Here is a 27507-nt window from a genome sequence, read left to right on the forward strand (position 1 = left end):
CTTTTTATTATTTATTTTTTACCACTATGTCCCTTTTCAACTCCTTCTCCACCTGTTTTGGGGAAAATGGTTGCTACTAAACAATGCAAGGAAGAGAACAGGAAACAGAGCCAGTAGTGTTTTTAGGCCCCTGTGTTTACTTCATCTCAAATAGGTAGGACCCTCAATGATGCAAACTCTTCAGAAAGTAAGTTCAATGCCACCCCACCAGCCAAGAATACACAATCAACCAAGGCTCTTTATTAGGCAAAAGGAACTATAAAGCAGTGGAAATTATCTGTGCCAGCTCTAAACACATGACCATGTGTGGCAATGAAGATTGCTAATTGTTTGTACCTTGCGTGTATGTGTGTATATATGAATTAAAGCATTTGTGTATGTGTTTACTCTTCTATTATTAAACAGGAAATTTGAGTATGACTAGTAAGGAAAATAGCCCTGTAGCTTGACATGGACAAACATAGTGAGTTCAGTGGGAGAATGAGGAAGCCAGGAGAGGGTTTAGATATACTCAAACAATGTTCCACAACTAGATCATGCCTAGAACCGTGTAAGTGCATCATAAGGAGGAATATCATTGCAGTGGCTTGTGTTTATTTTGATATGGGTAATAACTTTTATGGTCACTCCATAGAGTTATTATTTTTTGTAACAGTTAGTACAATGGACATTTTACCATTCATGGTAGAGAAAAGTTCTGCTATGAATGACTGAATGTAGTGGTCAAGAATGTTAACATAGAAAAACAGCTCAATTCTTACAAAAATATACTTTCCGTTGTTAAGGAAATTCCAAGCTACTTTAAATACCCACTGTTCTCTAAAACCACAACTGTGCAATGTTGTGGTCGTACTTGTAAAGTTTCAGATTTAGTAAGCAGAGTTTATGGCACTTTCGTGTCTGATTATAGATCATTATTTTCTCTCCCTTTCTGAAGATACTTCTCTCCTTAATTTCACCTTCACTTCTTTTTTCTACTCAGATCCAAACTTCCTCTTCTCTTGTCCTACTGTTACTAGAAATTGACCTCAATTTTTGTTCTGGATTTTCTAGGGAAATCAACAACAAAGAGAAGGATGAGTATAAGCCAAATAGATTTTGATAACTTTAAAATAAATCAGCAGGGAAAAAAGATAGGATGTTACCTATTAAGACAGAAAATAATATTCTCTGCATGTTTTCAAGAAAGAAATGCTTATGGTATGTAATAAATTATTCCTATTCATTTCTAAATTGGATTTATATAATGATATTGTAATGTCCTTCAGTAAAATAAAATGGAATAATTTAGTATAAAAGAAATTATTATTTGGTTAAGACAATAAAAGGAATGGAATTTTTAAATATCTTGAATAAATGCATTATCTTCTTACCCACTGAGTTTGACCCACTGAGTTTGTGTATCTCAGTAATGGTTCAAATTTCTGTTTAATAAGATATATGCAGCTTTTCCTTGTTCAGAATTTCTTGATTTTCTTTTACTTTCTACAATGTGTACACTTATTTCGAATTTATATTTATTGTCCTATGTAATTACTATATATGAGAGCAGGTCTATTTTTATTTGATAGTGTTTTAAATAATTAGTATTTAGAATGCCTTTCTCAAAAAATAGTAACATATTTAATATATCTAATATATTGTATTATAGAGATTTTAATATACCTAATATTTATTTATATTAATAGGTTGATGTGTGTTTTTGCTCCCTTTCAGAAAAATTTAAATTTAATTTGTTACCTCCTCCCTCATTCTGAAGAGTGGGAGGGGCAAGAGAAGGCACTTCAGTGAGGTTTCAGACATGTGAACACAAAGCTTCCGCCTGCCAATCTGTCAGGAATCTGTCACATGGACACAGATTGGTCCTTGCTGAAGTTGTTTTTTGGGGTTAGTGAGAAGCCCCTGCTAGTGGTGCCACTACACTGGAAAGGGGAGCCAGAATTTAATACACTGTACAATGTTTGGCTCACTAGTCTAAAATTAAAATTAATACTCCTATCTACTGTTTAATGACCGTTAGTGTAAGTTTTGTAACTTCTTAGTAAATTTTACTAGTCAATTAATATTGAAATCCACACTAACCTGCCTGCAAATTCCATCATCCCTATTACTTCCTCACTGATTTGTTAACATAACCAAAAGCTAACACGTAATTGAGGAGAGAATACTTGCTAATTTTTATATTTTCAGAAGATGCTGAAAATCTGCTTTACTTCATTTGATTCAACACCTCAAACATGAACTTCTAGAAGGTATACATAAAAAAGAATAATCCAAAAGTTGGTCATCTCTAGAGAATTTTCTTAAATGAGGTGAAAACATATCTAAGCAAAACCTGTCAAGGATGTTCATGACTATGTTATTCATAACTACAAAAATTTACAGTTAAACAACACATCTTTCACTAGGTGAATCAACACAAACTATGCCACATCCATAAAAGGGAGTGTTAGTAAGAAATGTCCTACCATGACATGGGGGAAGGGGACTGTGTTCGCTACCAAGCCATTTTGGGGGGGAGCAGGGGAGTGTGTGTGTGTGTGTGTGTGTGTGTGTGTGTGTGTGTACACTAAAAAAACATGTATGCATTCTGTGCAAATTTTAGACATTTTTCTATTATTACAAAATAAATTATTTTAAACTTTTATGTCTTGGTGTATATAATTCTGTTACTAAATATCCAAAAAGGGATAATGATTCTCCTATCGGAAGTCATTTATATAACATTTAGCTCACTCACATACAATGTGTACATTTTTACTCTATAAACTCTTTTATGTTGCACATTTAATTCTATATTTCATCCACAGCAAAGATTGTACAAAAATTCCTCTGCTGCTTTAAAAATGAGATAATTGACATTGTTTTGGATTACAATAGTTCAGTTTTGCTTAATTAGATGTGATTTTCAATACAAATGCATGGACTGCTTGAAAAATCCATTTGGGGCAATTTATTATATACAGTTTGACATTTTCTCAGTAGATTGCAACTTATTTCTAATGTTCCTATGAAAGTAGAATTAATAATTGGCTTTTTCAGTATGTTGTCACATTCTCCAACTTGTTTGCTTTGAAAAATTTATTTTTAATGTAGTTATATCTACCTACAATTTTCTCACTGTCTTGTTTTGATAAAGCTTAAGAAAAAAAGGATTCTTCAAGAGTAAAGCAGAAAATAATAGTTGCATTGTAGCATTATTGGGATGATTAAATAAAAGAACATGCATTATTCCTTGAGTTGCAAAGTCGGACACAGTCTATACATCAACACTGACTATTGTTACAACATATCCAGTCCAAAAACAAATCAAAATACTTACTAGTAATCTACACGTGTATTTTTACTGAAACATTGCTCCATTTAAAAACTGGAGGTAAAGCCAGGTGCCAGTGGCTCACACCTGTCAGCTACTCCAGAGGCTGGCATTTGAGGATCGCATTGAAGATCACCGTCCAAAGGTAGTCCAGGCAAGAAAGTCCCTGCGATTCTTATTTCCAATTAGCCACCAGACAGTGGGGATGTGGCTCAAAGTGGTAGAACCCTAGCCTTGAGCAAAATGTTCAGGGATGGTAGGCAGTCCCTGAGTTCAAGCCACACCATCAACAAAACAAACAAACCAACACACTAAAAGCCTGGAGACATTTTAAAGAAAAGAGTATTTTACTTTGCATACTATTGTACCAATTCCATCCTAAAACAATAGGAAAAATTAAAACTCATAGAATTAGAATAAAGCAAACTCTTGGATCTAGAGAAATTTTCATTTATAAAATGCTGGTTGTTTTTGTTTTTGTTTTTTAGTATCTACATATCTAATACATTTAGTATTGTTTTGGAACTTGCCAAAAATACCCACAAAAACTCTACAGAACAGAACTTATTTTTAAATCTTTAAATGTTTAATAGCTCAGCACTACCGAATACATAAATAATCTGATTATTACGTAGTTTAAATATTTGTCTCAAAATCTTCTCTGCCACTTATTTACTCATGCGTGCATTATTTCCACATGTATTTCTGTCATCTGACTAGAAAATTAGGAGATTCATTTTAATAAATTATTCAAATACATGTTACTGTTGCATTTGAAGCACCAACTTTGTGATTAATCAGATGCTACTGAAATGTTATATGGGGTATAAGCATTCAAAAATAGAATTTAAAATTGATATGTTCAATAAAAATGAATTATCTAAATATATTGCATCTATTAGATCCTCAAATAAAGTACCATCTGGAATCAAGATCAATGACTAATTATTTTCTTGCATTGTCAAACTAACAAATTTCTAGCCCATAGCATAAGAGTAAATGCCTTTGCATTGAAAGTTCAGGATTAATATTTATCAGACTTTTACTGTTTGCTGTAATATTTCTATTTGTAGCCAAGAAAATAAAAGAAAGAAATTTCTCCAGCTACGAATATTACTGCAATATACTAATAGAATCAAGTGAAACTGATATTAATCACCTGAAATTATTCTCTTAATTTTCAGGTGTACATATACATTCACTTATTTATTTATAAGGCATTTTGGAGGTACTTATATTGTGCCAAGATGAGTAGTTGATGTTGTTCCTAAATTCTTTTAGAAGGCTTAAGAAAGGTTACTGTAGACAAATCTAAGCTAATTGTTTGGTTATGCAATAATAAATTGAGAATGCTCTTTCCTTCTTTCTACCCTGGGTTTACAGACAAGTGGAGAATATTCCTCATGGTATGGTCAGTGCTACTGAGCAGGAAGTGTAGGAAGGTAGGGGAGTGCAAGGGATGTGTCCACATGCAGATATGGGGAGATCTGGGACAGAAATGGTTGAGTATAGGAAATCAAAACCAAGTGAAAGGTGAAGGATGCCCACAGAGGATATGGACCAGGTGTTTTAGTTGAGGTTCCAAGCAAAGGTAGTAGCATGCGGGAAGACCAATAAGTCAAAAATGTTTTATCCCCTCTTTGTTCTATGTTGCAGAGAGCACACACACTGCAGACAACTTGCACCATGGAGGCAGCCTTCTGGATGTCAGAACTTCTACTTCCTCAGAAAGTCAGATGCTTCTATGAGAAAATCAAAAGCTATGCCACTCTTATGCAATCTGAAGATGAAACAGTTAAGTGAAGTCTACATTTCATGTGAAGGATGAAGCAGGAAATTGAATTTTTGATTTCTCCTTAGAGGGGCAAATACTCAAGGGAAATTCCATTCATACTAGAAATAGATCTCTAGGACTACCATGCACCATGGCAAAAAGCCATATGGATATCCTTCTCTTACAAGTTGGTTCTGAAAAACATAATTAACAAAATTAAGCTGTTTGTATGTCTATTAAGTTCTTAATAGATATTAAATAATATTATGGTCAGCATGTAGTGAGTTGGCTTGTCACCTCAGAGGTGGTATAGCAAATAGAGAGCTGGAGACTTTTTTTTCAGATTTGTAACTATTGGGCTTGCCTCATTGTGAATTAAAACTGTATAGGTTTTTGGAAAAATAGCTTAAGATGTGGTGTCATGTGGTGGTAGTGGTGGTGATGGTAGTGGTGGTGATGGTGGTGGTGGTGGTGGTGGTGGGGTGTGTGTGTGTATGTGTTTTCTATAAGGTTGTTTGAAAGTGAGAAGCAAAAGAACACAAAGTATGATTTGTGATTGTTGAGAGCAAAGTTAGTGCTTGGCAGACTTAGGGATCCAATGATACTAAGTAAGGATGAGTTGAAGAACAGAAGTTAATGCAGTTTTAGTAACAGATTGTTTTTCTAAGCATAACTTTATATTACATGTTTTCTCTTTAAATTGAAAATTGTCTTGCCCCTTGTATTAACTTGATTTATTAGAATAAAAGCCTGGCTTATCCCTTGCCAAAAATCATGACAGTCCACTTAGCTTTCTGACCACTTTATCACTTAACTACCCTCCTGTGCCAAGTTTAATCCCAAGAAGGCAATGGGTCTTGAGAAATCTAAAGTTGGTAGAGAGTACCAACTGTATGGACTATTTCTGTCTGCTGTGATAAATGCAGAAAGAGGGTGGGAATGGAAACTTTGAAGAATGAGAAGATTGTGGCTGAGAGAGCAGCAAATAAGAAGCTGTTTCTGGAAGAAAAGGACTAGATAGAAACATTGAAGAAGATGATGAGGTCATGACACAATCAGTGGTGAGCAATTTAGACTCTAAATTGAGTGAAACTACCAGGTTAATAACTCCTTCACAGTCTGGGTATTTAGAGTTCAGTTTCAGAGGCTTCCAGGAAAATGGATTTTTTTTCCTCTTGGAGTTTGAATGAAAGACCCTTCTTCTAAGGACTAAGATGCTGTCCTAAGATTAGACACAAGCAAGTGACCAAAATAATCAACTTCTATTAGAAACTGTGACTATTGAAAAAAAAGTAGGTTATCCTTTCAGAAGAAATGGGCACCTTTAGAATAGAACATGAAAATGCCTTGTAAGAAAGAAAAGGCAGATTGTGGGATTTTGGTGTTTCACATACCATATGGACAAGAGGATAAATACGGAGCATGGCATAATGGAAGGCATTTCTACAGAAAATTAGAGATGTACCCTAATTAAATAGATCACACAGATGCCAAGATCACAGGAGTAAAACTGACCATAAAGTCAAAGTTGAGCCTGGTTCAGTTCCCTTAGCATAATGACCTACATTTTCCATCTATGTTGTTACAAATGAGAGAATACTATGTGGTTACTTTTACAATCCACCTCATAGATACAGAGTAGAGAGACAGGGGCCAGATGTTGGTGGGGTGGGTGGGATGAGAAAAGTGGACACTTTAACCAAAGGGTAAAAGGTCTAGTCAGATTGGAGGAATAAGTTTCATTTCAGGGTAAGAACATCCAGTACAACATTGGTAATAAGTATTATGTATTTCAAAATTACTATTAGAAAATGAGTTTTCATATTCTCACCACAAATTGTAAGCTAGAGTGATCACAGATAGGTTCATTAGAGTCAATCTTTCTATGATGTATGCCAAAGTCAAAACATGGCTTCGTATGCCATGAATATATACAAGTATTTGTGAATGAAAAACAAAGTTGAGAAACTATGGAAGAAATATAAAGCAGTTTGATATGTAGAAATACTACAAGTCATTAAGCTGTTTTGTCATATCAGAAACAGCACAGACTAGAAAGACAGTTAAGTAAAACAATCTTACTACCAGAGCCCAAATACCTATTATATAAAACAAACAAAAATAGTAGAGAGTTCAGCTAACTAGGTCAGAAACAAACAAGTTTAAAAAACAAGATTGTCATCTAAACTTGTAAGTATACAAATGAAAATGATTGTGTTATCAGAAAGGCATAGATAAGTCCCTGAAATTACACAGGGCTTAATACAATATGAGGGCTGGGAATATGGCCTACTGGCAAGAGTGCTTGCCTCACATATATGAAGCCTTGGATTCTATTCCTCAGCAGCAAATATATAAAAGGCCAGAAGTGGCACTGTGGCTCAAGTGGTAGAGTGTTAGCCTTGAGCATAAAGAAGCCAGGGACAGTGCTCAGGCCCTGAGTTCAAGCTCCATGGAGGACTGGCAAAAAAAAGAAATGACCTGGATGTAGTTTCAAACAGCTACAATACTAGATATTTAGGAAGCAAAAAACAAGAGGATAGAAATCTGTGTTCAGGGGATGGTATTACAGACTTGTAATACTGGCTACTTAAACATGGAGGTAGAAAGATGGCTGTTGAAAGATGGCTGTCCATATCTGGCCCTGGAAGAAGCACAAGACTCTATGGGGAAAATAACTAAAGTAAAATCAGACTGATGGTGTGGCTTACATGGTAAAGCACTTCCATAACTAGTAGGAGGCCCTGAATTCAGTCTCTATAAATCTTAAAACAAAACAAAAAATATTTATAGAAAGTGAAACTAATCCTGGGGCCGGTGGCTCATGCTTATAATCCTAGATACTCAGGAGGCTGACATCAGAGGATTGTGGCTGAAAGCCAGCCAGGGCAGGAAAGTCTGTTACACTTATCTCCAATTAACCAGTAGAAAACCGCAAGTGTCTCTGTGGCTCAAAGAGGTAGAGGGCTAGCCTTGAGGAAGAAAGCTCAGTTACAGCACTTAGGCCTGAGTTCAAGCCCCACAAACAATAACAAAAAGCAAAGCAAAGCAAAATAAAGCAGAGAGAAATGGATGCAAATCTGATCACACTACTTCCTGGTTTTACATGCCCCATAGTCTCTATTAAAAAAATCAGAATTCCTAACATGACATAAAAACTATATACACCTTAATGTGTAGTTTATCTCTAGCCATTTTTGCTGAATATTAAACTTCTTTTAGCTCTTTAAAAAGAGCATAAACTTTTCTCTGTACGCTTCAAAATCATGTTGCATGTGAGAGTTCAAAGACAAAAGAGGATCGAACTAAGGCATAGGCCTCACCATGCAGAGCTATGAGATAGCTGTGAACCAGCAGCGGAGGGTCATACTCCATTCACTTTCATTGCGACCTCACATGATTTGCTGTGGTTATTAAATTCTGTAGTCACTCCCTGAAAATAGAATGTGGGAATGGAATCCCCAGTTGAGATGGAATCTGACAGTAGATCTAGCCAGAATGCAGAGCAGACAAGCAAAATCATCATGAGTGACAGCTCAGGGACACTGTCATGCATTAACATGTAGTGCCTTAGGACTGAGGCAACAAATTGTCACATATTTCATATAGGTTAGGAGGTGCAAGGAAGATAAGCGGGGAGCTTGGATGAAGGCCCTAAACAAGCAGCTGCTATTACAGAAGTCATTAATTTAGGTTATGTTTACTCTTTTATCATCAACCCTCATTATTTCTTTGAACCAAGATCCTCTAATTACTAATCAACATTGCAGGCACTGAAAGAAATATATCTATTTCTGTGAAGTCTTGACTGCAACATTCTGCTAAGGTTAGCTCTAGTGTGACTTACTATTTAAATAATAAGGTTGCTAAGGAAAGTTTGTTTTTTCTACAACTGATATAAAGAATCTCATTAGTGAATTTGCTAATTAGTCTTTGGCTTTAATAGATAACCACTCTGAGGTGGGAGACAGAATAATCCATTTTGCCACAGGACTATTGTTGCTTTCCATAAACAATCCCCTGAGCTTCCAATAAGATACATTATTTCTAGTGAACATTTTTGGAAAATAAATTGTAGCATGGCTTATTTTTCTAAATTTCAAATCATTGTAACCATTTTAGAACTTGACCAGTGAACTAATGATTCCAATAGTTTCTTCAATTAGTCATTTCAAAATAATCATTAACTGTATTGAAAATAATATCTGTTATAATATTAGTCTGACCTAAATATAACTGACAATGTGATTATACTGCAGTAGTTTATGTTTGTTTGTTTGTTTTCATACCTTGGAAAATCCTAAATAGTGTGCACATTTGGGGAGTCAGGATTGCACAAGTATAACTAACCATATAATTTAAATAGCTTATACAATTTGATTTATATTCACATTGGAAACTATATAATGCTTTTTTAACAATTATTTTATTACTCTACTTTTCTGTTTGTTCATTCTATTAGTGCATTATCCAAGAAAGCACGGATGCTACAACTGGGAATCAGCAGACTTAAGAAGAAATAGGCTAAGATAAGGAAATCATGGATGAGAATTCCATGACAGCAATACAAAAACATTTTCACTCCTGAGTTGAAAGAAAAGATTTTCACAGTTCAATGAGAACCAGAATATTAGAGAAGTTGTTCAGAGAGAAAATAACAGGAGAGAAAATACTATGGTCTCTCATATGCCATTCTACTCCAGTCTTTCTGGAACTTCTATTGACTGTACCCAATCTAAAACCAGACAGCAAGGGAAATGTTAAGGATGTGTTCCTCCCTGGAAAGCCTTCCTAGAAAGGAGCGTTGATTGGAATGGAAGAACACAATCATTGAATTAGTAATATAAGGGGGGTACTATGCAATCCTAAGTGTTTTCAAGAAGGATTTGTATCACAGAAGTTCTATTTTGCACAAGTAACTCAAATGCATAAGAAACTTTACAGAACATAAACTACCTTTGTATTACAATGGTCCAAAGTGGCCATGTCATTTCCCTTTCCCACCAGAAGAGAATGAGAGTTTCCATTGTGCTACCTCCTTGCCAGAGTTTTGTGTCCTTCATGTTCTGAATTTTGGTCAAGGTAATATTCATATATGCATGGAAAGTTAACATCTTTTGTGTTTTCATTGAGTTCTGCTATGGTTTTGATTTTAAATATCCCACAATAGCTTGTATCTTCAAGACTTGTTGATTCCATGCAGCAATGTCCAGAGGGAAAACTTTTTTAGCTGATGAAGGCTCTGAGTATAATGGATTCAGAATCTGAGAGGACTGGAGGATTTTGTTGAAACTTCAGGAGGTGGCTCCTATTTGGAAGAGTAGGTCATTGAGAGTGAGCTCCTGAAGAAAATATTTGGAACTTAGCTTCTTCCTGAAACATGTGAAACAAGTATCTCTTTTATCAAGACAGATTTCCTCAATTATTTTGTGATAGCAATGGAAAGATAGCACAGTCCCATATTCTTCTATGGCATGATTCTGTATTGTTTTGCATCATCCTATGTCTGAACACCCAAGTTTCTTCTTTCTTTTTCACTTTTCATATAACTTGATGAAACATGTTTTTGTATATAACTGAATCTCTGATTATCTCCTTGAGTTGAATCACTACAAATTTATTTACTAGAATAAAAATACACAACATTTAAAGGCATAGAAAAACATTGCTAGATTATATTCTGGAGAATATATGTCTGTTTATGTCTTTGCTAGCAGGTAATTCATATATTTAATTTTTAATGGGATTAGTTTATATCCAAATTGTTTCCTTAGTATTTGAGTTCTACCACATAGAATAGTAAATTGCATTGGTTAATGCAGTAAAGAGAAGTTAGGTATTCCAGTTATGTATAAGTAAAATTCTGCAAAGGTCCCTTTGCTAAGCAGGCCAGGGAAGATCATGGAACAACTAGCTGACAGTATATAAAACCACATGAGAACTGATAGCATAAAACATGAATAATGAAATTAACTGTGGTGAATTAATTGTAACTATTTTGGAGATTAACTGTGAGCTGATCCAGTTTATAGGCCAAGAAATCCTAAACATGTTTTAATTTTTCTTTAGAAAAATAATTGATAAAGGAATTTATTTACTACAATAAAAGGGAGAAAAATGGTCTCATGAAGGAAGTCACTGTTACTTGCACTCCTGCTGACAAGGCCAAAACTAGCAAACAAATACACTAGGGCTCAGCTGGCTACATGATTAACTTGGCAAAAGTAGAAGTTACTGACACATTAATAAGAAAAGATTCATTTGCAAAAGATCTGTTATTTCTTCTGCAGAAGATTATGCATGTCTCCACTCTATATTAGTTTCCCTCAAATTTGTTGCCTCTCCTGGTGGTTGGAAGTTCTTAAATTTTTTTTAAATAAATAGGTTGTATTTCTTATTTTCTTTATCTGTAAAATAGCCACTAAGATGAAATGGTGCTCAATTCAAAGTCTTTATAACTGTAAAAAATGGTGTGCTTGGCATTTCAAATTGGCTTTGACTCATGCTTCTGTATAAAATATGGGCCAAACCAGTAATGTTCTGGGAAATATTTTCAAATCCTCTAACTTAGTCTGTAAAGGGAGTCTTCTTTCATTTTTATGCTATTTCATTAAACTTCAGAGAACCATAATTTCATGAAGCAAGTTGTAAAATCATGATACCTTTCCTGGGATTTAGATGTTTGTTTTACCCTTTTTAACGTAATTTTAAAAGTATATTCTAAGATGAATCACCCTTGAAAGCAGAATGCCATAAACTCAAGTTTAATCCATGCTTCTCAAAGTAGTATTCACTCCTGCTTTAAGGAAGAAACTCATGTCCTTCACTCTCCTATTTCCTTAATTGTTATCGCTCCATAAAGAGGTCTCCTCCATTTTCATCTTAACACAAAGCCTAGATATATTAAGTTTTCTCTCTTTTTTGGCAGCATTTGTGTAATACTTTGTTTCTAGTTTTAAAATAAATGCAATTTTACTTAGTTCTTATCTCTTAGTTGTACAAATGACTTGCCCTTTAACAAAGCAGTTTATAAATATGTATCTTAATCGATGTCATCTGTTTCAACATTTTCAGCTATCCCTCTGTCTCCATCTCTTCCCTCAATTTTCTTAATTTTGTAAATTATGTATTGAAGTGTTATCTGCATTTCCCCCTTCCCTCCTCTTTATTGGTCTACCACTTTCCCCTCTGCCCTACCTCAGAAGTTTCAAGTACCTTCTTCCTGGTGTTTTATTTTGCTGAACTTTGACTTTGCTTGAATAAGGGTTTACACTATTTGAATTCTCCCTTGAATCTACCATATTTTAGTTAATACACTTTTGTAGACTTACATATCACTTAATGTATTTACTTATAATTTTATAAGATAGTCTAGATCCCACATATGACAGAAAACATGCAAGCTTTATTTCTCTGAGCCTGACTTACTTTACATAGCATTTTTTCCAGGTCTTTTTATTTCTTAACAAGTGATAAAATACTACTCTTTCTAAAGGATAAGAAAAGATCCATTGTGTTATACACAACTCTAGTAATGAAAACAGCTTGATACTGGCACAAAAACAGGCCCAAGGTCCTATGAAATAGAAGATCCAGAAATAAACTTACAAGATTATAGCCATCTAATATTTGAAAAAGGAATCAATAACATGCACTTGAAAAAGACAACTTTTCAACAAATGGTACTGGATGTGGGTGCCAGTGGCTCAAGTCTATAATTCCAGCTACTCAGGAGGCTGAAATCTGAGGATCACAATTAAAAGTTAGCTTGGGTGGAAAAGTCTGTGAGACTGTTATCTCCAAAGAACTACTCAGAGAAAGCCAGAAGTGGCACTGTGGCTCAAGTACTAGAGCACTAGCACTAGCACAAAGAGGCTTAGGGACAGTGCCCAGGCCCAGAGTTCAAGCCTCAGAACTCTCAAAAAGAAGGAAAGAGAAAGAGAAAAGAAGGAAGGAAGGAAGGTAGGAAAGAAGGAAGGGGAATAAAGGTGCTGGAAAAACTGGATATCTATATGCAGAAAACAGAAGCTGGACTATTATTAATCATCTTGCACCTGCATCAATTAAAAATGGATCAAAGACCTTAATGTAAGACCTGACACCATGAAAATATTGCTGGAAGGAATTGGAGGAACATTAGGACTCCTTTACATAGGTAAGAAATTTCTAAGCCAAGTTCAAGAAACACAGGAAATGAAAGAAAGAACTGATGAATGGAGTTTCCTCAAATTAAATGTTCATGCACCACTAAAGATGTAGCCAACAAGCTACAAACCTCCAGAATGGAATATTTTGTCTGTTATACATCAAACAATGGTCTAATATCCAGAATATATAGAAAGCTTAAAAAATTAAACACCATGCTGAGTTTGTGACTCACACCTGTAATCCTTGCTACTCAGGAGGCTGACATCAGAGGATCATGGCTCAAAGCCAGCCCAAGGACAAAAGTCTGTGCAACTCAAATTAACCACCTGAAAACCAGAAGTGGAGCTGTGACTCAAAGTGTTAGAACTCTAGTCTGGAGCACAAAAGCTCAGGGACAATGACCTGGTGGAGTTCAAACCCCACAGCCACCAATAACAACAAAAACAAACCTTCAAAGAACCCACTCAAATGATAAAGTATTATGGTTTTAAAATCATTGCAGTTACCTAACAAAATTCTGGCAGTAAAATATTTCTATTGTTGTGAATTATGTGAACTAACTTTTAAGTTCACTTAAAATATGAATTTTCTTTAACACATGTGTCATTTAAGGAGGCTAAAAGCATTACACATATGAGGGGAAGAATGAGAAAGTAAAATGCAATTATAAACCTAAGATGCTGACAAAACAAAGCATTTGTTCATGATAGTCTTCCACTTATATTAAAATATGATCAATGCATTGATTTCCTTTAGAAATAGCCCTCATGATTAACTGAGGGTTGAAACTGCATTGGAATGTATGAAATTAATTTTAGAGTAAGAGCCTTTATACAGGCTATAATGCCAAGACATTGACATACATTTTAAATATGTAAACTGAAAGCTTTTATTACTATTTGAAAATGGTTGTCCCTAGGATAAAGAAATGAATCTTCCAAGATAAAAGGTTTGAAGCATTTTAGATAACAAATTCCTTTTAGAGTCATTTAATTAACAGTTCTTTCAATTGGATAATGGATTACTAGTAAATATGGGTACTGTGCTATATATATAGTGAGATATATATACGTATATATGTGTGTGTGTGTGTGTGTGTGTGTGTGTGTGTGTGTGTGTGTGTATGAAACAAGAGAAGCCATGGTGGTTTGGTTTCCTGTTTCAAATTTTCAATGTCTATATTCCCTATCTATCCTCAATGTCAAATTTATAACAATCTTAACAACAAGTTCAGATGTGTTGAAAAAGAACAGATACCAGCATGCATTTTAAATCAGCCAATCAATAGTTTTGTGGTATGAATCTACTTAACCTTTGTACCTTTATCTGAAGAGTGGAGTTCCATCTAATCGGAGAACTATTTTGAGGATAGACGTAAAGTCCATACATAACATCTGATCTGTAACCATCTCTTATCACATCAGTGAGATAATAAATAGCTTTTAACATGAACCATGTGGCTCTCTTACAAGACTTTGCATTTTCTTATGTGTTTCCCCATGTAAATAGAAGGTTAAGGGTGTTTAATATATAATGATGGTAAATCTTGACAATGAAAAATTCATTATTTGCACAGTAATATCAACTACATCAAAGTAAATGTTTCTTTGAGTCTGTAATTTCAGCTAAGAATTGTTTTCTCATTAGATGCTGTTAAACAGACAATCAATCATAAAATTATTGAGAGTAGGGGTTGTTGTTAACTTGAATTGACAGGCAACATAAACCAGAAATTTGGGAAAAAAAAGTTTATTAAGGACAGAATTAAACTCTTCATTATTATTTCATTTGCTGATTCATTCACTCAATAAGAAGAAATGGATGACTAATGTGTGTCCAGTACTAAGAGGATGCAAAGGTTATGAAAATAAATCAAAGACAGAGTTAATAAAATATATCAATATGATTAATACGAGGAAAAAATAAAGCTTTTCGCATTAGAATAAACACAGAAAATTACTAAAGAGTCCTGAAATAGAAGATTATAGCCAAGATGGCCCCAAATAAATGAATGGGTAAGGGATATAAGACACATGTGCACTATGGAGTATTACAACCATGAGGAAAAATGAAATCATGATATTTGTAGGAAAATGGATGGGCCTGGAGAACATTGCTTTGAGACTGCCAACAGCATGTAGAATGGAAAGTCATGCTCAAAAAGCCAAACAGGTATGTTTTCACTAATTATGTGGAAGCTAGACCTGAAAGACACACATCCACACCCATGGATGTGTGCATGTGTGCAAAAACCTATCTACATACAAATGTGTATTGTTTATATACAAGCAATAGCCATCAATGATATTACCATTGTTAATATTGATACTATTGATACTTGGTAATGTTATTAATATCATTACTGGTAGTTAATAAAGTATATGTTATTCATTAATATATTTGTCTAAATAACTATACCTTGATTCTGACAATGGAATTATGGAGGAGGAGGAAAAGGAAGAGGAGGAGGAGGAGGGAAAGCAGAAGTTAGAAGATGAATAATTTTATAGTATTTTATAACTGTGTACGTGGACAGCATAAAGAATTGCAACAAAAGCTGTGTTCATTAGGTGATAGAATGGCAGGGGAAGAGAGAACAACAGAGGGCCATTCTGATCAAAACATCATGTATGCATATTGGAAATAACAAAGGAAAAGTCCTTTGGTGCAATTAGTGCACACCAGAATGAAAGAGCTAGGCACCCTGTCATCCTAGCTACCCCTTAGGCTGAGATCTGAGGATCAAGGCTCATAAGCAGCCTGGGCAGGAAAATCTGTGAGACTCTTATCTCTAATTAAGAAGCTGGAAGTAGAGCTGTACTTCAATTGGTAGAATGCTATCCTTAAGCAAAAAAAAAAAAAAAAATCTCAGGGACAGTGCCCAGGTACTGAGTTCAAGCCCCAGTACCAGCACAAAGGGAGAAAGGACAAAAGCAAGGAAGGAAGGAAGGAAGGAAGGAAGGAAGGAAGGAAGGAAGGAAGGAAGGGAGGGAGGGAGGGAGGGAGGGAGGGAGGGAGGGAGGAAGGGAGGGAGGGAGGGAAGAAAGAAGGAAGGAAGGAAGGGGAAAAGGAAAAGAGGCACTATTGGGGGAGGGTCTCAGTGGAAGGAGAGAGGGCTAACAAAGGTTGAAAGGATGAAGATGGCTGAAGTAGCAGGTGGGTCAGGTTTCATGGTATAAATGTGTGGAAATGTCACATGAGATCCCCGTACCACCATTGTATACATAACAACTAGTAAGTCAAACAATCTGTGCTGGGCTGCTGAAGAAAAAAAATAGATTACTTTTAAAGAATGTGATTAATTAAGGTAGACAACTTGGAATGTATATAACTTAAACTGAGTTATAAAAGACAGCTATTTAAAAATGTTGGAGAAATAAGGTTTCATTTGTTTGTTTGCATCAGTCTAGGAATTTGAGACTCAGTACTTCATGCTTTCTTAGCTTGCTTGCTAACCTGCTACTCTACCACTTGGACCATATCTCCTTTCTTGCTTTGGCCAGTTATTTTGGAAATAGAATCTCATGAACTTTCCTGTACAGGCTGGACTTGAATTACAACTCTCCAGATCTCAGCTTTCTGGTTTACTTGGATTTCAGGTCTGAGGAAAAGCATGTTTAATAGAAGCAATTAGCAAACATGGGAACTTACCAGTGCTTTCAAGAGAGGTAATGTAGCTTTCCTGATTAAAAAAAAATTAACATGAAAACCATGAACATATTTAATGTGTAATTAGGAGACTTTAGCTTTTGAAAGACTTTGAGTTTTCTTATTTAGTCACCGCCACAGCCCCCCGGAGTGTTTCTCAGAATGCCCAATGGCCTTTCTTAAAGGAACCCTCATCCTATGAAGTAGGCCTAATACAGAAAACCATGATACACACACTCACACAGGCATTCACATGCTCTCAAATAGAGATGTGCATAGAGTTCTTTGAATACTTTTCAGTCATCTTGAAAACCCTCTATTTGTCTATGGAGAAAATTACAATAATTATGTTATAGAATTGCAATAAAGTGTGCACAAAATTAGATAAATTGTTAGTGCTATTATATTACATTAATGCTGTTTTGTCTGCCCACAGCACACTACTGTAACTATATGTGTAAATTAGTATAATCATTATACATAGCTCATTTAGAATACTTTCTTGTTGAGAGGAATGATTTAAGGCCTATCCTGCTTTACAATTTTATTTATTGGATACCACTTTAATTTAGATACCATCAAAGAAAAACAGCAGAATGTGAAACTGATTTTTATTTCCTTGAAAATCTGTTTGTCCATTAAACCTCAATACATAGATAAGATATACTTCCTATTTATGTATTTGTTTTTATTTATTTACCCATGGTAATGCAAAGCAAAAATAAGTCTGAAAATCTCTCATATATATCCAAGCTGAGAGTATGTCACACAAAGAAATATCTCAAACCAAAAAAAGAAGGGTTAATTTTATGATCTTGGATATTAATTCTACTCTGAATAAAACACCTCCCCTCAAGACACCTAGAGAATTTCTTGTTGCATTTCAGTAAGCTTGGGGACATAGTATGTCATTGTCCTACAGTAAATCTTATAAGTGGAAGAGCTGATGGGTAGCTTATTGCTCAGAAATGAAATAACCGTACCTGTGACCCAGTGACATTGCTCATTATAGGAACATTTTTGTTTTCTAATAAACTAAAGATCATTACAGAATCGGTGAATAGGAAGTAGTTCTTAGCTCAAGTGATAAAACACCAGCTTTGAGCTGAGGAGCTCAGGGACAGCCACCAGGCTCAGAGTTCAAGCCCTAGGACCAACAGGAAAAAAAAAAAATCAGTGGATAGCCAGCATGAAGAAACAAGAAACTGAAATCTCTCTGCCATCCATGCTGAGGATGGCATAAACTCCTCCTCCTAAACTCACAAGACATCCAAGAGAATTCCTATTTGAAAAGTATATGGAATTCCCAAAGTTTTCTGAATCTCTTCCAGATTCTTTGTCCTCTGCTCTTAAGTGGAATACCAACAATGCTTATAACAACTGTTTTGTTTTTTTTTTTGGCCAGTCCTGGGCCTTGGACTCAGGGCCTGAGCACTGTCCCTGGCTTCTTCCCGCTCAAGGCTAGCACTCTGCCACTTGAGCCACAGCGCCGCTTCTGGCCGTTTTTCTGTATATGTGGTGCTGGGGAATCGAACCTAGGGCCTCGTGTATCCGAGGCAGGCACTCTTGCCACTAGGCTATCTCCCCAGCCCCATAACAACTGTTTTTGCTGAGCGGGGAAAGGAATCATGAGACATGATTCAAGGAAGTGTTGTCTAATCTTAGCCCAAGATTCTGCAGAAAGGGTTGGACTTTTTGAATTTTAAACTCGAATGTAGCTGCTGAGCCCATCTTTGAAGGGGCCAGCCAGGAATTAAAATCAGAATATGCAGTTATCTCCCTGTGCCTTTGAAATTTTTCACCTCTCAGTAAACACTGTCTGAAGTGTTTTGAATAAACTTCAGGCAGATGTTTGACTATTTCTCATATAAACTGGAAAATCTACATCAAAATAGTTTGACAGGAAGCAATCCATTCAAGGCTTCCTTTATTAGCTGAAAATATTTGGTGGGGTTTATTTTAGTCTACTCAATTTCTCTGCTTCTCAGAGCAGTATATTAAAGTTTTCAATTACTATGTTTGATTAATCTGTTTGTTCTAAGGTTCTATCAAAAGTTGCCTGCTACATTACAAGGGAGTTTATACATGTTTGTGATGAATGTATTTTTGTATTAATTATTTCTTTCATAAGACATAATTTTTCTTTGATTCCATTTTCTTTCTTGTGGCTTATATTTTATTGTGGTGATTATTAAGATTGTTGTCTCCTTTTTCTTCCTCAATGTATTGTTTTTAATTGCAGGCTTTAAAAGACCATCTTGAAAAATGTCTTGATTTTGAATTCAGTCTAGAAGTACCTTCCCAATGAAGATATTAGAACAGTAGAATCTTATTTGAAATTACTGCCATGCTAGAATTTTTGCATAATATTTTAGTTTTCATAATTTATATTATTTCTATATTTTTATTTATGCATTCACTGAATAAATAGTGTTGTTTTCTGATAGTTTTAAATTTATGTTTATAAGATATCTTTCCTATTTCTCAGAACCTCAGATTTGTGTTTGTCATTCTTTTCTCTTTCTTTCTTTTTTTCTTTTTTCAAATTTCATTATGGCTAGAGCTTGCTTTACTCTGTTCATTTTTTCCACTAATGGTTGCTAAAATTTACTATAGAATAATTCTGATGAGTAATGGGTCTTCTTCCTTTGGTGACACAAGTCATTATATAGTCCTTTCACACTGTATAATTCTGAGGCTGACTTTTCTATCTTAGGCCTAGGCCACCAGGGTTTATGGGTGCACTGAACCGTGATGGGGGCATGGGCCTTTTCATAGCTCTAATACCACACATTCGCTGTTCTCAGAAAATTCTGTGGCTTGTCTGAGTTGATATAGCCCTATTCTCCATATTTCCTATATCCTCTATTTCAATTTTCTCATCTGCTGCTGTTCATGGGATATACTTTAAGTCTTTTAAAACCTAATTTCTAATTTCTTAACCAGTTAAATAGAGAAAATATTACAATATCTTATTCATTAAGTAAAATCTGAAAAGGTTGGATTTACAAAAATTGAGAGCAGAATAATGGTTACCAGAGACTGGGGGACAGTAGGAAAAAAACAGGAGAGGCTAGTCAATGGAGCCCAGGTTACTATTTGATAAGAAAACTAAGTTCTGGCAGTTTCTTATGGCGCCGATAGAATAGGGAGGCACCCCGACTTGCTCCAACGGCATAGTGAGCCGGGAACTCCAACACCCAACACCCCATCAAGAACCCAGCAAAACCAGCAGCCAGAAGCAGTGGAGGAACACAGGAAAACAAAAAGGAGCAAAAAAGAAGAACCGAAAACCTACACGGAGCCAGAGATTCACCGGGGCACCCTCCCCCCACCAGCCGACCCTGGCCCAAACAGGATCAGGCTGGGAAAGGGGAACCCGGCGATCGGCAGACAGGCTGCCAGGAGCGCAGAATTCATATAGCGGGAGACCCCACGGACACAAGGCAGGGTGCGGACCAAGACACACACCGGCAGCGACGAGAAGTCCGGGTCCACACCGGGTTCAGACAAGGGAACCCAGCACGGCAGAAATCGGGAACCAGGGAAGCCACCACAACACTTAGCCAACCCCTGGAGGGCCAACGGCTGCGCGGGACACACACACAAAGCAGCAAAAGTGAGTGCCCTCCCTCCCCCTCCCCCACCCTTGAGGGAACAAAGAACCCCCAAATCAGGCGGGAAGCTCCCATCAGGCGCGGGGAAGTCAGTTTAGCAGGGGAAGGGCCCAGCAGTACCAACACCCCACAGGTTCCTGAACTGGCAGAACCGGCCCCGCCCCCTTCCCAACAGGGGCCGGGAGACGGCTGGTTGTGCAAACCCCACCCCAGGCGCCTGGACCTCGCAGACTCTTACAACTAAAACCACAGGCGCTGGTGGGCAATACCAGCCCAGCAGGGTCACCTGAGCCTGATCACGTCCCCCACTCACAGCAGAGGTGAGGTCTGAAGGTGCCAAGCCACACCCGGACAGTCGATCCCACTGGACCCCACACATACCGCCGCCCCCAACGGACTCGTGGGAGGGCGCAAGCACAACCCAACAACCCAGGACCTGCTCTGGGAGGCATATCCCGCCGAAGTGCCTGTTGCAGTGGACGCACAGCGCACAGAAGGGCGGGGCCTCCGGCGACAGCGCCCGCTCTGGTAGGCGTACCCTGGTGGGTGGGGCCACAGCGGCAGCACCTGCTGCCGTAGACACGTCTACACAGGAGGGAGGGAGGAGCTACAAACTAAACCTGAGAAGCCATCCAGATCTCCAGATGCGCAAATCACAAAGAAACATAACTCAGTTCATCAAAGGGCAAGCCAACTCGCCAGCTCCAAAAAGCAGCACGACTGAAGAGGAGATGGAGACTAAAAAAGCAAATGACACCATGTTAACAGGAATGATCGAAAGCGTCAGAAATGAAATCAGAAAACAATTCCAGGAATTTAGAGCAGAAATCTGGAAGGACACCCAGGAAGCCAAGAAAGAAATGGAAGCAAAACTGGATACAATGCAAGCCTGCTTTAAAGAAATGGAAGCAAAAATGGATACAATGCAAGCTGCCTTTAAAGAAAATCTCCACATCCTGAGAATTGAAATGCATGAAAAAATAGATTTAAAATACAACTCTTTAAAGGAAGAAATCTCCACGATCAGAGCTGATATGACAACCATAAATAGCTCTCTGACATCCATAAACTCCGCAATTGAAACCATAACACAAAGAGTAGACAATATAGAATCCAGAATCTCTTGCCTGGATGATGAAGCAGCTGACAACAACCAGAAAATGACCACACTCCAAGAAAAGGTGAAGCTTCAGGGAAGACTAATCCAGGAACTAATGGACAAAGACAAGAGATATAATCTGCACATAATCGGAATAGAAGAAGGAGCTGAATACCAGATCAGAGGGCTTAATCATGTTCTCAATAAAGTTATTGCAGAAAACTTCCCCAATCTCACAGGGGACCCCATCCAGGTAACCAAAGCCTATAGGACACCTGGCAGGCCAGACCCCAGGAAAGCCACCCCAAGACACATAATATTCAAGACTACAGACCTCAAGATTAAAGAGCAAATTCTGAATTCAGCCAAAGCAAAGAAGGAAACTTTTTTCAATGGGAAGAGGATTCGAATAACATCCGACTTATCCACACAAACTTACCAAGCTCTAAGTGAGTGGAAGAACACCATCCAAGTACTCCAGAATAACAATTTACAACCTTGGATCAAATATCCAGCGAAATTGGAGTTCACATTCGAAGGGAGAACCAGATCTTTCCACACCAAAGAGGAGCTAAAGGAGTATGTGAATAAAAAACCAGCCCTACAGCGAATATTAAGAGGGGAACCCCAGCCAACAGAGATCGTAAAAGACACACAGACAGAATCAGAAAGAAACTTCAGGGGCTGGGGATATAGCCTAGCGGCAAGAGTGCCTGCCTCGGATACACGAGGCCCTAGGTTCGATTCCCCAGCACCACATATACAGAAAACGGACAGAAGCAGCGCTGTGGCTCAAGTGGCAGAGTGCTAGCCTTGAGTGGGAAGAAGCCAGGGACAGTGCTCAAGCCCTGAGTCCTTCAAGGCCCAGGACTGGCAAAAAAAAAAAAAAAAAAAAAAAAAAGAAACTTCAATAGCCAAAGTCCAGCAGAAATACAAGCTCACTAAAGACAAGAAAAAAAAAAAAGAAGAAAAAACAGCCCACTATGAAAATGGAAGGAGAAAAAACACCCTTATCCTTGATCTCTTTAAATATAAATGGTTTAAACTCCCCGATAAAGAGGAGCAGACTGGCAGAATGGATTCGCAAACAAAAAGTTGACATCTGCTGTCTACAAGAGACCCACCTTACAGCAAGGGACAAAAACAGGCTTCGAGTGAAAGGATGGAGCAAGATCTACCAAGCAAACGCACCTACCAAAATGGCAGGTGTAGCCATTCTGATCTCAGACAAGCTGGACTTCTCTTTAAAGTCCACTCAAAAAGACAAAGAAGGACACTACATATTAATACAAGGAAAAATCCATAATCAAGAAATCACGGTGATAAATGTATACTCACCAAACAAAAGAGGCCCGACATATGTCAAGCAAATTCTCAAAGAATTATAGAGCAAGATAGACGCAAACACAGTCATAATGGGTGACTTTAATACTCCCCTCTCTCCAAGAGACAGATCCAACACCCAGAAGATTAGTAAGGGAGCTGAGGACCTAAATAACACCATTTCCCAAATGGATCTAACAGACCTATATAGAACCTTCCACCCTACAGAGACCCAATACACCTTCTTTTCAGCAGCCCATGGATCATATTCCAAAATAGACCACGTCATAGCCCACACAAAGAACCTCAGCAAATACAAAAGTATTGACGTCATCCCATGTATTATATCTGATCACAGTGGATTAAAGGTAACCCTCAACAACAAAGGATACCACAGAGCCTATACACACTCTTGGAGGCTAAACCCCACGCTGCTATCCAACACTTGGGCCACAGATCAAATTAAAGATGAAATCAACGAATTCATAAGCCACAATGACAAAGAAAACGCATCACAAAGAAACCTATGGGACACAGCTAAGGCAGTGCTGAGGGGCAAGATCATTGCACTCAGCACCCACATTAAAAGAATGGAAGCAGAGCAGGTGAATACCCTCACGATGAAACTAAAACAACTGGAGAAACAAGAAATGACAGAATCTAAAACGACTAGGAGGGGAGAGATCACAAAGATTAAAGAAGAGATAAATCTGATTGAAAATAGAAAGACCATTCAACAAATAAATAAGACTAAAAGCTGTTTTTTTGAGAAAATAAACAAAATTGACAGACCCCTTGCAAGACTTACAAAAAAAAGAAGAGAAGAGACTCATATTCGTAAAATCAGGGACTTCACAGGAAAAATTACAACAAGTACACACGATATTCAAACAATCATAAGGAGCTATTTCCAAAACCTCTACTCAGCAAAAAACAAGAATTTTACAGAAATGGATCAATTCTTAGAGAAGTACAAACTGCCCAAACTGAACCAAGAAGAAATAAATCAACTAAATAAACCAATAACTTACGGTGAGATACAGGAGGTAATCAAGAACCTCCCTACTAAGAAAAGCCCAGGCCCAGATGGATTCACCGACGAATTCTACAAAACCTTTAGTGAGGAGATAATTCCAATACTCCTCAAACTCTTCCGCGAAATAGAAACGAAGGGAGAAATCCCAAACTAATTCTACGAAGCTAATATCATACTCATTCCCAAACCAGGCAAAGATCCAACAAAAAAAGAGAACTACAGACCAATATCACTAATGAACAAGGATGCAAAGCTCCTCAATAAAATATTAGCTAATAGGATCCAGAAACTGATCAAGAATATCATACAACATGACCAAGTAGGCTTCATCCCTCAGTCACAAGGATGGTTCAACATCCGTAAATCAATCAACGTAATTCACCACATAAACAGAACTAAAATCAAGAATCACATTGTTATCTCAGTCGATGCCCAAAAAGCCTTTGACAAAATACAACATCCATACCTATTAAAAGCTTTGGAGAGAACAGGAATAGGTGGAACATTCCTCAAAACAATAAAAGCCATATACAACAGACCAACTGCTAATATCATATTAAATGGAGAGAAACTTAAATCATTCCCTCTAAACTCAGGAACAAGACAAGGATGCCCACTCTCCCCACTTCTGTTCAACATAGTGCTGGAATCCCTAGCCATAGCAATAAGGCAAGAGGAGGACATCAAAGGGATCCACATCAGCAAGGAAGAAATCAAGTTATCCCTATTCGCAGACGACATGATCTTATATCTGATGGACCCAAAAAACTCAGTACCCAAACTCCTTCACCTAATAAATCAATTTGGCAAAGTAGCAGGATACAAAATCAACCCACAAAAGTCAGCAGCTTTTCTGTACACCAGCAATAGACAAACAGAAAAGGAAATTATGGAAAATTCCATTTACAGTAGCCAAAAAAAGAATAAAGTACCTAGGGATCAACTTAACCAAGGACGTGACGGAACTATTCAATGAAAACTACAAAAATTTAATAAGGGAAATCAAAGAAGACACAAGGAGATGGAAAGACCTCCCATGCTCATGGGTAGGCAGAATCAATATAGTGAAAATGACCATATTGCCCAAATTGTTATACAAATTCAATGCAATGCCTATCAAAATCCCAGCCACATTCTTCACTGAAATAGAGAAACCAATCCATAAATTCATATGGAACAGCAAAAAACCTAGAATAGCCAAAGCAATTCTAGGCAAAAAAAGCAGTGCAGGAGGTATCACAATACCTGACTTCAAGCTCTACTACAAGGCCATCATAACAAAAACAGCATGGTATTGGTATAAAAACAGATCGGAAGACCAATGGATTAGAACTGAAGACCCAGAAATAAAACCGCACTCTTACATCCAACTGATATTCGACAAAGGAGCTAAAGACATACAATGGAATAAACATAGCCTCTTCAACTACTGGTGCTGGGAGAACTGGGCAGCCATATGCAGAAAACTCAAAGTAGACCCAAGCCTATCACCATGCACCAAGATCAACTCAAAATGGATCAAGGACCTCAACATCAGACCTGAATCCTTGAAACTACTGAAGGACAGAGTAGGAAAGACACTAGAACTTATAGGCACAGGAAGGAACTTCCTGAATAGAGTCCCAGGGGCACAACAAATAGGAGAAAGACTCGACAAATGGGACTACTACAAATTAAAAAGTTTCTGCACAGCTAAGGACATAGCCACCAAAATAGAAAGACAGCCAACGATATGGGAAAGGATATTTACCAGCACAGCAACAGACAAAGGCCTGATATCGGTCATCTACAGAGAACTCAAAAAACTAAGCCCCTCCAAGCCCAATAAACCTATTAGGAAATGGGCAAAAGAGCTAAAGAGAGACTTCACAAGAGAAGATATAAAAATGGCAAAGAAACATATGAGGAAATGCTCAACATCCCTGCTAGTAAAGGAAATGCAAATAAAAACAACACTGAGATACCACCTCACCCCAGTTAGAATGGCCTATACTCTGAACTCAGGAAACAACAAATGCTGGAGGGGCTGTGGGGAAAGAGGAACCCTTCTCCATTGTTGGTGGGAGTGCAAATTAGTACAACCACTTTGGAGAACAGTATGGAGGTTTCTCAAAAAGCTCAATATAGACCTACCCTATGACCCAGCCATACCACTCCTAGGCATCTATCCTAAACAGCAAAATCCAAGATATCAAAAAGGCATTTGTACTTCCATGTTTATCGCAGCACAATTCACAATAGCTAAAATATGGAAACAACCCAGATGCCCCTCCACAGACGAATGGATCCAAAAAATATGGTACTTATACACAATGGAATACTACATAGCGATTAGGAATGGTGAAATACTGTTATTCGCAGGGAAATGGACAGAACTCGAACAAATAATGTTGAGTGAGACAAGCCTAGAACACAGAAAACAAAGGGGCATGATCTCCCTGATATATGACTGTTAAGAAAGGGAGACGGAGGGGCTGGGGATATAGCCTAGTGGCAAGAGTGCCTGCCTCGGATACACGAGGCCCTAGGTTCGATTCCCCAGCACCACATATACAGAAAACGGCCAGAAGCGGCGCTGTGGCTCAAGTGGCAGAGTGCTAGCCTTGAGCGGGAAGAAGCCAGGGACAGTGCTCAGGCCCTGAGTCCAAGGCCCAGGACTGGCCAAAAAAAAAAAAAAAAGAAAGGGAGACGGAGAGACAGTAGAGACCAAGTCTGTGAATACTGTATAGGTTCTTGATACATTGTATATTGCATATATGTCAACCTGACCTAGACAAGGGATAGAAAAACAGGTCGTAAGATATCATAAGAAATGTACACACTGCCCTACTATGTAACTGCACCCTCTTGGCACACCACCTTGTAAAAAAATTTATGTCCAATTAATAAAAAAAAAAAAAAAAAGAAAACTAAGTTCTGATACCCTGGAGCATAGCAAGTTGAACATAAATATCAATAATGCATTTTATCCCTCGGTTCATTTTGATAATAGAGACGTGGATGCAATCACAGTAAATAAACAATAAAAGTTTATTGGGTGTCATTGCCTTTTGTCTGTGATCGTAGTTACTCCATATGCTGAGATTAGAGGATCAAGTTTTGAAGCCAGCCCAGGAAGAAAATTTATGAAACTGTATCTCCCATTAATCAGGAAAAGGACCAGGATGGAGGATTAGCTCAATTGGTAGAGTGCCAACAGTAAACCAACAAGCCAAACAAAAGTATAAATCATTGGGTATAAGCCCCAGAATCCCAAAAGTTTAAAGTGATGGTTAGGTTTATATTTTAATAAAATCACTGTCCAATGTATCCATGAATCAAAATATCACATTACACTGTATTATATGTACAAATACTTTGTGTGAATCAAAAGGTACTTTAAACCATGAATAAAACACTCTCACAGGAATGCTTTTAGGGAACTTATTAAGGCTGAGAAGATATATTTTATATTTCTTTGTTAAGAGCTAAATAGAGCCAACCTACTTGCTCTTAAAAATAAACACTGCTTCTCAAGTTAGAGGACTCAACATTACCAACTACCAT

The sequence above is a fragment of the Perognathus longimembris genome, chromosome 16 (assembly GCF_023159225.1).
Source record: "Perognathus longimembris pacificus isolate PPM17 chromosome 16, ASM2315922v1, whole genome shotgun sequence".
NCBI lineage: Eukaryota > Metazoa > Chordata > Mammalia > Rodentia > Heteromyidae > Perognathus > Perognathus longimembris.